The 13,773-nt window shown below is 46.3% G+C and overlaps 1 protein-coding gene and 1 long non-coding RNA gene across 3 annotated transcripts in view; one reads left to right on the forward strand and one right to left on the reverse strand.

Annotated features, from left to right (window-relative positions):
- LOC147023556 (uncharacterized) overlaps positions 1-13,773 on the forward strand; it is a 188,099-nt gene that overhangs the window by 161,780 nt on the left and 12,546 nt on the right. The window lies entirely within an intron of this gene.
- The window catches only part of LOC147023558 (uncharacterized), a 51,634-nt gene that overhangs the window by 23,582 nt on the left and 14,279 nt on the right, over positions 1-13,773 (reverse strand). The gene's annotated exons all lie outside the window — the stretch shown is intronic.

A 13,773-nucleotide genomic window follows, 5' to 3' on the forward strand; every position in this document is an offset into this window, starting at 1 on the left:
ATGACAGGGAACTTTCAGGAAGAAAAGCAGGGAATTTGAAGGAGGTGGGTTTAGGGTGGGATAAGGGGGTAGAAAATATTGTGGATTTGGATAGGGGAAGATTAGAGGTGGTGGTGAACAGCTGTTTTGAAGACCTGAAGGGAAGAGTGGGATTGAAGAGAGTATGAGAGTTTGTTCCAAAGGCAGGAAAAAAGAGGAATGAAAGAGTGAATGTGAGCAGTGATTTGTGATTTCAGTTGTTTTACCAGAAGGGGGTTGTTGGCAGACCTTGAGTGCCCTGCGGAAATATGGCGGTGACATATCACAGACAGAGCGGGGGGGGAGGGGGAGGCAAGACCAGAGAGGAGACGGTAGAAGACAGAAAGACCACAGGCCTGCCTGCGGTGAGAGATTGAGAGGCCCAATGACTCAGCCTCACCGCGGGAGATACCATTGATCCTAAATGCATTGGTTTCCACAGCATGAAGGTGAGAAAGGTGGGACACAGGAGCACTAGCCCAGTGGGGAGAGCAGTTCCTCATCAGGCTGTGGACGAAAGCTTTGTATGTGGTCAGAAGCTCAGGTGGGCCGAGGGAGTACTCTGCATGATGGAGGATGCACAGTTGGTGACTGGCTTTGGATGCCAGTTTGGAAATGTGGCTTTCGCAGGAAAGATCATGGTAGATTGTGAGACCCAGAAGCTTGAATGAAAGGACTTCTTCAAGAGGATTGTTCAGAAAGTAAAAGTGGGAGTTTTCCAGACAGTCCTTTCATAGAGACATCGTGAGAGTGTGAGATTTGTCAGGATTGAAGGACATGTTCCACGTGTTGGACAAGTTTGTGATTTTATCCAGATCTGCAGAGAGTGACGAAGCTGCTGCTTGTCGATCTGAGAGATGACAGATGGTATGGCAGAGGGTGGAGTCATCCACAAAGAGATAAAGAGGATTCTCCAGATTCGGAGAGATCATTGATGAAAACCATAAAAAGAATAGGGCCCAGAACACTGCCTTGAGGAACTCCAGCCTGGACAGGAAGAGGGGATGAGAGAACTGCATTTAGGGCCACACGTTGGCTGCAACAGGAGAGGAAGTCTTCGAGCCATGAGTGGAGATGGCCTTGGATACCATAGGAAGAGAGTTTGTTGAGCAGGGCAGGGTGCCAGACCGTATCGAAAGCACGCGATATGTCTGGCAAGATGGCTCTGATTTCATGTCTGGCATTGAGGAGCTCCATCCATTGTTTGGATAGCAGAAGCAGCATATCCAGGGTAGAGTGACCTGGTCTGAATCCAAATTTATGATTGGAAATCAAGCCTTTGGAGAAGAGGAAGGATTTAATATCTGAAGCGATGATGGATTCCACAACCTTGCTGATGATTGTGAGAAACCCGATTTATCTGTAGTTGCAGGGATCTGTTTTTGCCCCTTTGTAATGCAGATCGGTAATGTTTGCTGATTTCCAAGCATTTGGCAGATTTCACTCCAGATGTTGACACTTGTTTCGTTTGGACGATATCCCATTCTCAAAACCACAATAATATTTTGACGATATACTTTAATTAATCCATGAGAGTAGATCGTGGAAAATCATGTGATACAATGCATGAAATCCCTCCATCCTCCTAATTTGAAAACTATGGCACTTTCAAAAGTGATGTATGCAGCAATCTGGAGCTGTGATGAACAGGCATTCGATAATATGAGTGAGGAAAGTGAAAAATAAACTTTATCAAAATAAATTGTTGTGGCCTGTTCCAAGTCAAAGCATGGTTGAGCAGGCCAAAAAATATAGCAACTTCAGACCCCAGCGAGGTTACCGAGGATACGCCTTAAGACCCCATGGAGAGCGATGACCGAGGATGCACCTGAAAGGATACAATTAAATAAGGCCATTAATTATCTTCAAAAGGGGTGTTTTAATTAACCCAAGCACACAGTTTTCACTCATGCACTTCCTTGGAGTTTTCTTAGCATGCATGCAAAGTTTCAGGCTGCAAGGTTTCATGGCTTTGGTGTTATGGAAGAGACACACACTCTGAAACACACATACCTCCTCCATAACTTCAAAACCTCCATAACCGAGCAGCCTGAATTTTTGCTTGCATACTATTTGTTAGGGTTAGGGTTAGGGTTAGGGTTAGACATCTATCTCTCTCTATCTCTCTTTCTACCTCACTCTTTCTCTTTCTCTATCTCTCTCTCTACCTATCTCTACCTCTCTCTCTCTACCTATCTCTACCTCTCTCTCTCTCTCTCTATCTCTACCTCTCTCTCTCTCTCTCTCTCTCTCTCTCTCTCTCTCTCTCTCTCTCTCTCTCTCTCTCTCTCTCTCTCTCTCTCTCTCTCTCTCTCTCTCTCTCTCTCTCTCTCTCTCTCTCTCTCTCTCTCTCTCTCTCTCTCTCTCTCTCTCTCTCTCTCTCTCTCTCTCTCTCTCTCTCTCTCTCTCTCTCTCTCTCTCTCATTCTCTCTCTCTCTCCCCCACCTCTCTCTCTCTCTCTCTCTCTCTCTCTCTCTCTCTCTCTCTCTCTCTCTCTCTCTCTCTCTCTCTCTCTCTCTCTCTCTCTCTCTCTCTCTCTCTCTCTCTCTCTCTCTCTCTCTCTCTCTCTCTCTCTCTCTCTCTCTCTCTCTCTCTCTCTCTCTCTCTCTCTCTCTCTCTCTCTCTCTCTCTCTCTCTCTCTCTCTCTCTCTCTCTCTCTCTCTCTCTCTCTCTCTCTCTCTCTCTCTCTCTCCCTCTCTTCAATCACTCCTCCCTCCCTCCTCTACTCTTCCCCTCCCTCCTCTACTCTTCCCCTCCCTCCTGTATTCTTCCCCTCCCTCCTCTCTCCTTCATCTCCTTCTTAATCCCCCCTCCTCCTTCAATAACATTTCCGGCAGCGAAGTGACGGGTTGTGTTTTTCCATTTCCGAGTGTGTGTGTGTGTGTGTGTGTGTGTGTGTGTGTGTGTGTGTGTGTGTGTGTGTGTGTGTGTGTGTGTGTGTGTGTGTGTGTGTGTGTGTGTGTGTGTGTGTGTGTGTGTGTGTGTGTGTGTGTGTGTGTGTGTGTGTGTGTGTGTGTGTGTGTGTGTGTGTGTGTGTGTGTGTGTGTGTGTGTGTGTGTGTGTGTGTGTGTGTGTGTGTGTGTGTGTGTGTGTGTGTGTGTGTGTGTGTGTGTGTGTGTGTGTGTAATATATATACAGTGGGGAGAACAAGTATTTGATACACTGCCGATTTTGCAGGTTTTCCCACTTACAAAGCACATAGAGGTCTGTAATTTTAATCATAGGCACACTTCAACTGTGAAAGACGGGATCGAAAACAAAAATCCTGAAAATCACATTGTATCATTTTAAAATAATTAATTTGCATTTTATTGCATGAAATAAGTATTTGATCACCGACCAACCAGTAAGAATTCCGGCTCTCACAGACCTGTTAGTTTTGTCTTTAAGAAGCCCTCCCATTCTCCACTCATTACCTGTATTAACTGCACCTGTTTGAACTCGTTATCTGCATAAAAGACAGCTGTCCACACTCAATGAATCAGACTCCAACCTCTCCACAATGGGCAAGACCAGAGAGCTGTCTAAGGACATCAGGGACAAAATTGTAGACTTGCACAAGTCTGGGATGGGCTACAGATCAATAGGCAAGCAGCTTGGCGAGAAGGCAACAACTTTTGGCGCAATTATTAGAAAATGGAAGAAGTTCAAGATAACAGTCAATCTCCCTCGGTCTGGGGCTCCATGCAAGATCTCACCTCGTGGAGCCTCAATGATCATGAGAAAGGTGAGGGATCAGCCCAGAACTACATGGCAGGACCTGGTCAATGACCTGAAGAGAGTTGGGACCACAGTATCAAAGAAAACCATAAGCAACGCACTACGCTGTCATGGATTAAAATCCTGCAGTGCACGCAAAGTCCCTCTGCTCAAGCCAGCGCATGTGCAGGCCCATCTGAAGTTTGCCAATGACCATTTGGATGATCCAGAGGAGGAATGGGAGAAGGTCATGTGGTCTGATGAGACCAAAATAGAGCTTTTTGGTTTAAACTCCACTTGCCGTGTTTGGAGGAAGAAGAAGGATGAGTACAACCCCAAGAACACCATCCCAACCGTGAAGCATGGAGGTGGAAACATCATTCTTTGGGGATGCTTTTCTGCAAAGGGGACAGGACGACTGCACCGTATTGAGGGGAGGATGGATGGGGCCATGTATCGCGAGATCTTGGCCAACTACCTCCTTCCCTCAACAAGAGCATTGAAGATGGGGCGTGGCTGGGTCTTCCAGCATGACAACGACGCGAAACAAACAGCCAGGGCAACTAAGGAGTGGCTCCGTAAGAAGCATCTCAAGGTCCTGGAGTGGCCTAGCCAGTCTCCAGACCTGAACCCAATAGAAAATCTTTGGAGGGAGCTGAAAGTCAGTGTTGCCCAGCGACAGCCCCGAAACCTGAAGGATCTGGGGAAGATCTGTATGGAGGAGTGGGCCAAAATCCCTGCTGCAGTCTGTGCAAACCTGGTTAAGAACTACAGGAAACGTCTGATCTCTGTAATTGCAAACAAAGGTTTCTGTACCAAATATTAAGTTCTGTTTTTCTGATGTATCAAATACTTATTTCATGCAATAAAATGCAAATTAATTACTTAAAAATCATACAATGTGATTTTCAGCATTTTTGTTTTAGATTCCGTCTTTCAGAGTTGAAGTGTACCTATGATGAAAATTACAGACCTCTAAGTGCTTTGTATGTGGGAAAACCTGCAAAATCGGCAGTGTATCAAATACTTCTTCTCCCCACTGTTTGTATATATATATATATATATATATATATATATATATATATATATATATATATATATATATATATATATACACATACATACACACAGTAAGTCGTCGGCCAACCTTTATTTTGCATTCACTATGCAAAAATTACCGTATGTATATTATACTGCATAATGATATCATAATCATCTGTAAGTCATATTTTATTAACATTTTCTTTGTTCAAGTCAAACACTGCACTATTGCAGTACAATTGGTTTAATATTTGCAAAAACATACATTGGTTTAATCTTTGCAATTTCACCATTTCGTAGATGGGCCCGGTCCGTTGCGTTGTTATTGTTATAACTGTTGATCGCATGGGTGCAAAACCTTTCACAGCTTCACGAATCCTTTCTTTGTCTTTCAAAATCGTCGACACAGTAGAGTGTGAAAACTTTAGATCACGTGCGATCGCATTCACGTTCTTTCCTCCTTCATACTGTTTGATCACCTGCATTTTCGTGGCGAGATCAATGGCCTTTCTTTCCTTCTTGGCAGGTTGAGGAGTAGAAGATAATTTCCTCTTGGTCGACATCTTGGGGGTTTGAAGTGAAATTTTTACCGAGACCACGCTAACATGCGAGCAATGGCAGGCGCTGGGGCGGAAACTGGGCAGTCTGAGTGGGCAGAGACTCCGAGCAGTCTGGTCGTAAAGTCGTCGTGGTCGTAAAGTCGATCAGTCGTAAGTCGCATAGGTCGTAAATCGACGACATTATATATATATATATATATATATATACATATATACATACTATATATTGTTACTGGCCGGGGGGTCAGCCGCCAACCGACTGCTCTGAACGGAGCCGCAAGTCGAGTCAGCCTGACCGATCGCCCGGAATATAGATCGCCGCCCGGATAACTCCGAGCGACGGGTCCTTGTACAAGAACCGAAATACGCCAATCGGCAGATCACGTGGGGTAGGGTCGATTGCCAATCTTCAATGTACCTAAATACCCATGTGATCCAACGACCGGGGTATTCCACTCTCGACGGAACTCGTACGGAACAAACCGCCGAGGCGAGCTTGTCCGTGTGCGATTCCGAGCGGCGTAATCTACGAGAACCGTCGGTCCAAATGTCCCCCTATTACGGCAAACCAACGGCTTTCGAACTCGCAACACACGAAATGTTCAGTCAATGAGGGAATGGACGCAACGAGCAGGTTTACATTCACACAAGGACATTTATTATAATGAAACATGTATGCAATTAAATAAGGCAAAACACTTATGCAATTATACAAGCAACAAAAGCACGACAAAAGAACTACAACCGTCTACTTATTATGTACAGTCACTTGCACTTAAACGCAGTTCCGACTTATTAGACGGGCCCATGGACGCACGTACGCGCACGCGCGCGCGCGCACACACACACACACACACACACACACACACACACACACACACACACACACACGAAACGGTGGCTGAGGCCTTTAATCACGAGCTCCAGCTCGGAGGACAGGTGAGCTGGAATTCAGAGCTTGATTCGAACCTTTCCACCTCGTGTGGTCTTCAACTTGTCCGGACCCGGGCTCCAGTGAGAGCGAGCTGGATCCAAATCGCCATGAGCCGCGTTCCTTCCCGAGCTCCCGCGAATCCTCCCGCGTTTCTCAACACGTGCTGGTGAGACGAGGCGCCGATCCTTCCCGTCGATGCGTCGCTTCCCCAAGGAACCAACTCCAAGAAGAGGCCGATGCGTCGCACCAAGCCGGGAAACAAAATGGAGAAAGAAAAGCTCCACGAACCAAGAGCTGGAGGAAGAAGAGGAAGAAGCCTCCACTTGCTCCTCGAGCCGAACAACCGGCTCAAGTTCCTTCCAAAAAAAAGCATCAGCCGAAGCTCACTGAGCCAGCCGAAGCAAAAAGCTTCCGAAGGCCTCAAGCCAAGCAAGCCAAGCCGGACCCGACGGCTGAACGACTGCTCTCTCCGAAGCAAAAACCCTAACTCCTCCCACGGGACTCAGCACACGAACTCTGCACATGGGACTCAGAACGGGACTCTTCACGAACTCTGCCATGGGACTCCCCAAACTCAGCCCTACCACGGGACTCCCACGGGACTCTTTTTGAACAAAAAAAAGATGTCCTCTTTATCCTTTGCTCCCCCTCCCCCGCACCCGGCGTGACTCATGCCCTCGTGATCCACCCCCCGCTCAACTGCGGGTGGGAGGGAGTTGTTGACATCACCGCAGGGTTCTTCTTCCTCTTCGCAGAAGAGGGTGAGGGACGTCTCCATTGTTTGCTCCCGAACTATTAAATCGATCCGCAGCGCATCTAATCGATTTAAAAACATTTAAACAATGGAAGGTGGGCTATCTCGGGAACATACACTTATCGACATAGCTGACTAAGGAAGCCTGTATGTTGTGTGCAATTGAATTCCAAATTCGTAACAATATATATATATATATATATATATATATATATATATATATATATATATATATATATATATATATATATATATATATATATATATATATATATACAGCGGGCTGCAAAAGTAGGTATACAGTAATGAAAAACAAAATGTGTGCACAAAACGTATTTTATTGATTATTATACAAGCATATCAATAATAAACATATTAAGCCCTCAAATGTTCAAACTGTTTGCCCCCGGCATTCACACACTCCACTAGTCGAGTGTGGACACCCATGCACACTCTGGCACAAAGCTACAATCCTTACTGTATCCTTACTGGCACAAAGGTATAATCCTACTTTTGCAGCCTGCTATATATATTTGTGTATATATATATATATATATATATATATATATATATATATATATATATATATATATATATATATATATATATATATATATATATATATATATATATATATATATATATTGTGGTTGAGGAAATTCGCAAACCACCATTCAGGTCCCGTAGGTGAGATATCTCTGTAAGTATATGTGTAGTTAGCCCCAAACCTGTTGTTTAGTGGGAATAAATGTCATTCATTCGGGCTGCGACCCTTTAAGATAGCCGTTTTTCTGTTCTATCTTTATTTTGAGCCAACCACGTCTCAACCGCCATCACACAACAACCACCAACCGCAATGCCGCTTCACAACAACAACAACGCCAACAGCCACGACCTTTACATTCACAACTCGCTCTCGCAATCATCACATCACCACCATTCCAAGCGTCACCGTGGCCAGGGACCACCACAATAAACCCTCCACCACCTTCACTTCTCCTCCTCCCGCCGCGATTCCCGCACCGCTTGTGGGCACCGATCCTGGACTCGTACAGGGCGCGCGCCGAGCAGCGGGTGCAAAAAGTGGTCTTTCCGGGGAAGTCGGATCAGGAATGATGCACGCCCACTTCTGTTCCGTCCTATCAGCGAGCGCGGGGCGATTTGGCCCCGCCTCCAGGCGCGTCGGTGTAGAATCGATATATGCAGATTCGAGGATCAGGAATGATTCACGCCCACTTTTCCTCCGTCCAATGGGCGAGCGTGGCTCCGCCCCCAAGCCAATACTGATCCAAAAATCTGAATATGGTTTCTCCTGTCGCACTATAAAGCGCCGAGCGCGGAGCGAATTGGGTCGAGTTGAGAGTTTCTGTTTCGGGCTCGGGCGAGTTGGAGAGGTGTGGCAGCGGCAGCGGCAGCGGCAGAGAGAAGAGTTTCTGTTTCGGGCTCGGGCGCGTTGTGGCGGCGGCGAAGCGTGGCAGCAGCAGCAGTCAAGACGGGGTTCGGAGTCTGTCGGGGAGCTGCGGAGAGGGGAGGCCGGGAACGCGGTCGAGGTCGCAGTGGAGTCGCTCGTCGCGGGACCCAAGCAAGCCAGATATCCTCTTTCCCCAGAGCATCAACAACCCCCCCTGTTTCCCCCCGCGCTGAGATAGTGCGAGAAGGGGGCCCCGTTCCCACCCCATTCCAAGCAGTGCCAGCGAGGCCCGCGGAGGAGCGCGGAGTCGGGGCGCCGCCGCCATTTTGCGGCTCATCACCAGACGGGTAGGCTCGACGCGGTCTCGGCCCCAGGCCCGTCTGCCCCCTTGTAGTTGAGGGTGGCCCCTTTTTCTTTTGCTTTGGAGTATATGTGTTGTCGGCGCCGTCTGTAAAGTAAAACTGTGTAAGTGTTGCCGTGTGCTCGCGTAGTTGGTAGTAGATCTGCATTGTGTTTCTTTTGTTGCATTTGCTTTTGGTGCATAATTGTTGTGTTCCTTTTGTTACATTTGCTTTTGGTGCATAATTGTTGTAATTGTATATGTGTGCTTTCCGTTTGCCGCGGAATAAATGTGCCTTATGTTGAACTGTCTTTCCCGTTTCGCTTCGTCTTTTCTTTAATTGAATCTCCATCTTACTTCACGTAAAGCGTTGGTCGTGGGCTAAATACGCCCAATAATTAATCGGAACCGTCGAGGTTGACGTTAACACCGCTCGGTTATCCCGATAGTACGGAACGGGTCGCTTAAAGTGGCCCGTGTCCGAAGTCGACCTGCGGCGAGGTGCGATCGCCCGGTCTACCCTCCGTGTGGGTACTTCGGTAGGTCGAATTTGGCGAACAACCCTATCCCACGCGGGGGGCTGATTGGCACGATCGTGGTGAGGCCGAAAGGTCCACCCGTGACTAGTTCCCGGCGTTAGTCCGAGAGGGTCACGACGGAATTGTCCGTCCGGTGGGCGACGTGCCGCGATTCGAGTTACGTGGCTGCTCGCACGCCGGCGGGCGCGAATTCGCAACAATATATATATATATATATATATATATATATATATATATATATATATATATATATTTATATATATATATTTATATATATATATATATATAGATATATATATATATTTATATATATATATATATATATATATATATATATATATTTATATATATATATAGATATATATATAGATATACATATATATGTATATATACATATACATAAATACATCCTTGCTATCCTTTGCTGTACATAATAATATACCACATTCACTGTGGCACATACCTTTCCTCGCTAATTGGAAATATATGCTTTGTATAGAAATGTTCCCAGCTCGTTTTCGTCTTTTCCTTCATTGGTCCAGCATGGTCCGTTTCCTACATGTGCATATACGAGGTGTGTTCAAAAAGTATCCAACCTTAATTTTTCGTGCGTAAACAAATGAAGCTCGGGAGGCGTGGTTTGGTGCACGTATGTAGGCGATCCTAGTTTGTATGCGTGAATATTTTCCCGCCTGCAGAAGCTGTCAGTCGCCGACAGACCGCCGATGAGTGAGGACGTGTAAGTGAGCGCCGTCGGATTTTCGTTTTTGACAGAATGACAGAAAAACTTGAACAACGCTACTGCATTAAATTTTGTATAAAGCTTGGCGATTCCCAAGTGGAAACGATCCGCAAGATTCAACCGGCCTTCGGGAACGAAGCAATGGGCACCACACAGATAAAAGAGTGGTACAACGCTTCAAAGATGGTCGCACATCAGTGGAAAGTGAAGCACGTTCTGGTAGGCCCTCAACATCCCGAAATGAGATCGTCATTGAGCAAGTGAGGACCCTGCTGATGCAGGATCGTCGAATCACGATCAGAGAACTTGCAGACGAGGCGGGCATCAGCATTGGATCCGTTCATTCCATTGTGACTGAGGATTTGGGCTGAAGGAGAATCTCAGCGAAGTACGTGCCAAAGCTACAAACGATCGAGCAGAAGCAACTCCGTTTGGAGATCGCACAGGACATGCTGGAGACTGTGAACAGCGATCCCAACTTCTTCAACACAGTGATCACTGGCGATGAGACCACAGTGATCCATCATTTTGTCAAAAACGAAAATCCGACGGCGCTCAATTACACTTCCTCACTCATCGGCGGTCTGTCGGCGACTGACAGCTTCTGCAGGCGGGAAAATATTCACGCATACGAACTAGGATTGCCTACATACATGCACCAAACCACGCCTCCCGAGCTTCATTTGTTTACGCACGAAAAATTAAGGTTGGATACTTTTTGATCACACCTCGTTTCTATATATATTTGCATGTGTATATGATAAAAAAGTTTATATATATATATATATATATATATATATATATATATATATATATATATATATATACATATATATATATATATATATATATATATATATATATATATATATATATATATATATAGTGTTGTGGTTACCAAATTCGCAAACCACCATTCAGGCCCCTTAGGTGAGGTATCTCGGCAAGTATATGTGTAGTTAGGCCCAAACCCGTTGTCTAGTGGGAATACATGTCATTTATGCGTGCTGCGACTCTTCAGGATAGCCGTTTTTCTTTTACTATCTTTATTTTGGACCAACCGCCATGATTACCACCACAACCACAACATCAACCACCAACCACAACGCCGCTTCACCACAACCGCCACGACCTTCACGTCACACTTCGCAACCGTCGCATCGCCACCGTTCTTGCGCCGCCTGTGGGTACCGGTGTTGGACTCGTGCAGGGCGCGCGCCGAACAGCGTGTACAAAATCACGGATTTTGTGCTTCAAAAACGGATCAAAAACGACACACGCCCACTTTTTGCCGTCCAATCGGTGAGCGAGGGGCGATTTGGCCCCGCCTCCAGGACGATCGATATATGCAAATTTATGGATCAAAAAGCCTTCACGCCCACTTTTTCTCGGGCCAATGGGGAGCAAGGTGAAAGGTCAAAGGGAGGGGGTCAAAGGCGAAGCTACGGGGGGGATAAAAGGACCGTGTTCGTCAGTCAGAAGGGAGTCGGAGAGTCCAGAGGCGGAGAGTAGGAGAGTCGGAAACAGAGAGTCAAGACTTCGCGGGCGGTGGAGCTGCTCGTCGTGTGCGTTGGAGTCGGAACGGAGGGGACGGAGCTGTGGAAAGGCGGCGACACCAGACGAGGGGGTGCTCGCGTCGTGCAGGGAGCTGCACCCGAGGGAGGCCGACAGCGCGACCTGGCCGAGGGGGAGACGCTCGTCGCGGGATAATAAAGATTCTCTATACCCCGAGCATCAGCAACCCCCTCCTGTTTCCCCCCGCGCTGAGATAGTGCGACCAAGGGGGCCCCTTTCCCACCCCCTACCAGACACCGTCCGCGAGGCCCGCGGAGTTGAGGCGCCATCGCCGCTCCTCGTCTCATCACCAGACGGGTAGGCGCGACCCGGTCTCGGCCTCAGGCCTGCCTCATCCTTGAGGGTATTTCTTTTCCTTGGTTTTGGGTATGTGTTGTCGGCGCCGTCTGTGAGGTAGAATTGTATAAGTGTTGCCGTGTGCTCGGTAGTCGGTATTAGCTCTGCATTGTGTCTTCTCTTTTATATTTGCTTTTTGTGTAAATTGCATTGTGTCTTCTCTTTTACATTTGCTTTTTGTGTAAATTACATTGTGTCTTTTCTGTGTGCATTTGGTGGAATTGTATATGTGTGCTCCCGTGTGCCGCGAATAAATGTGCTTTGTGTTGAACTGTTTCCCGCTTCGCTTCGTCATTTCTTTCTTTGAATCCTTATCTTGCTTCACGTAAAGGGTTGGTAGTGGGCTGAATACGCCCGATAATTAATCGAACCGTCGAGGTCGACGAATAACACCGCTCGGTTATCCCGATAGTACGGAACGGGTCGCTTAAGTGGCCCGTGTCCGAAGTCGACCTGCGGCGAGGTGCGATCGCCCGGTCTACCCTCCGCGTGGGTACTTAGGTAGGTCGAATTTGGCGAGCAACCCTATCCCACGCGGGGGCTGATTGGCTCGATCGCGGTGAGACCGAAAGGTCCACCCGTGACTGGTTCCCGGCGTTAGTCCGAGAGGGTCACGACTGGATTGTCCGTCCGGTGGGCGACGTGCCGCGATTCGAGTTACGTGGCCGTCAGCACGCTGGCGGGCGCGAATCCGCAACAATATATATATATATATATATATATATATATATATATATATATATATATATATATATATATATATATATATATATATATATATATATATATATATATATATATATATATATATATATATACTGAACAAAAATATAAACGCACCAAGCGATTGTTACTATTTTACCTCGAACTCATTAATACTAAATCTTCACAACAATTTGGTTATAGAATCCATGACAATTGAGCATTAAATTTCAAAGAGTTCCTTGAGAATTCTGGCGACAGTCTTTGCGCTACAACAGCCGACACAACCGAGGTGTCACTGTCAGAGTTCACACAGTCAGTAGCGGGTGTTGGCCTCCCTCAAGCGGTTACGCACCGTCTGGGATGAAATGCGCCTGTTATGCAGCCCGACAGTCTCATCGGCAGTCCTCGTGGCCGGTCGGAGTCGATCCCGGAGATGTTGCAGCCTCATGTGACAATCCTGACTGGCGGTGGTCACACGTGGTCGCCGGGCATGTGGGCGGTTCACGGTGCTTCCAGTCTCTCTGAGGCGCGTTCTCAGGCGGCTAATGGTGGAGTGGTGGACATTGAAGTGTGCTGCAACGGCCCGTACTGACGTCCCAGCATTCAGCATGCCAATGGTACGCTCCCTCAAGATTTGTGACATCTGTGGCATGTTGACATTTGGCACCAGTCCACATTTTGGGGAGGCCTTTTATAGGGCAAGCTATAGGGAGTGTTTGTGTCCTGGTCACGCTCACTGACCATCACTCTGTCAAGCCCCATGGTGCTCATGGGAAGAATTACTCAACGTGTGAGTCCACACACTCAGAGTGGTCAATTTCAATGGGAACATCTGTCTTTAGCAAAACAAAGGAACCATTGCTCAAACATATCATCGGTTTGACCATTTTCCCATAATGGCAATCTTGACTTAGATATTTAGGTTGGTGCGTTTATATTTTGTTCAGTATATATATATATATATATATATATATATATATATATATATATATATATATATATATATATATATATATATATATATATATATAAATATGTATGTGTATATGTATATATATATATATATATATATATATATATATATATATATATATATATATATATATATATATATATATA

The sequence above is a fragment of the Eptatretus burgeri genome, chromosome 7, assembly GCF_056783735.1.
Source record: "Eptatretus burgeri isolate ZD-2024b chromosome 7, Ebu_testis_v1, whole genome shotgun sequence".
Classification (NCBI taxonomy): Eukaryota; Metazoa; Chordata; class Myxini; order Myxiniformes; family Myxinidae; genus Eptatretus; species Eptatretus burgeri.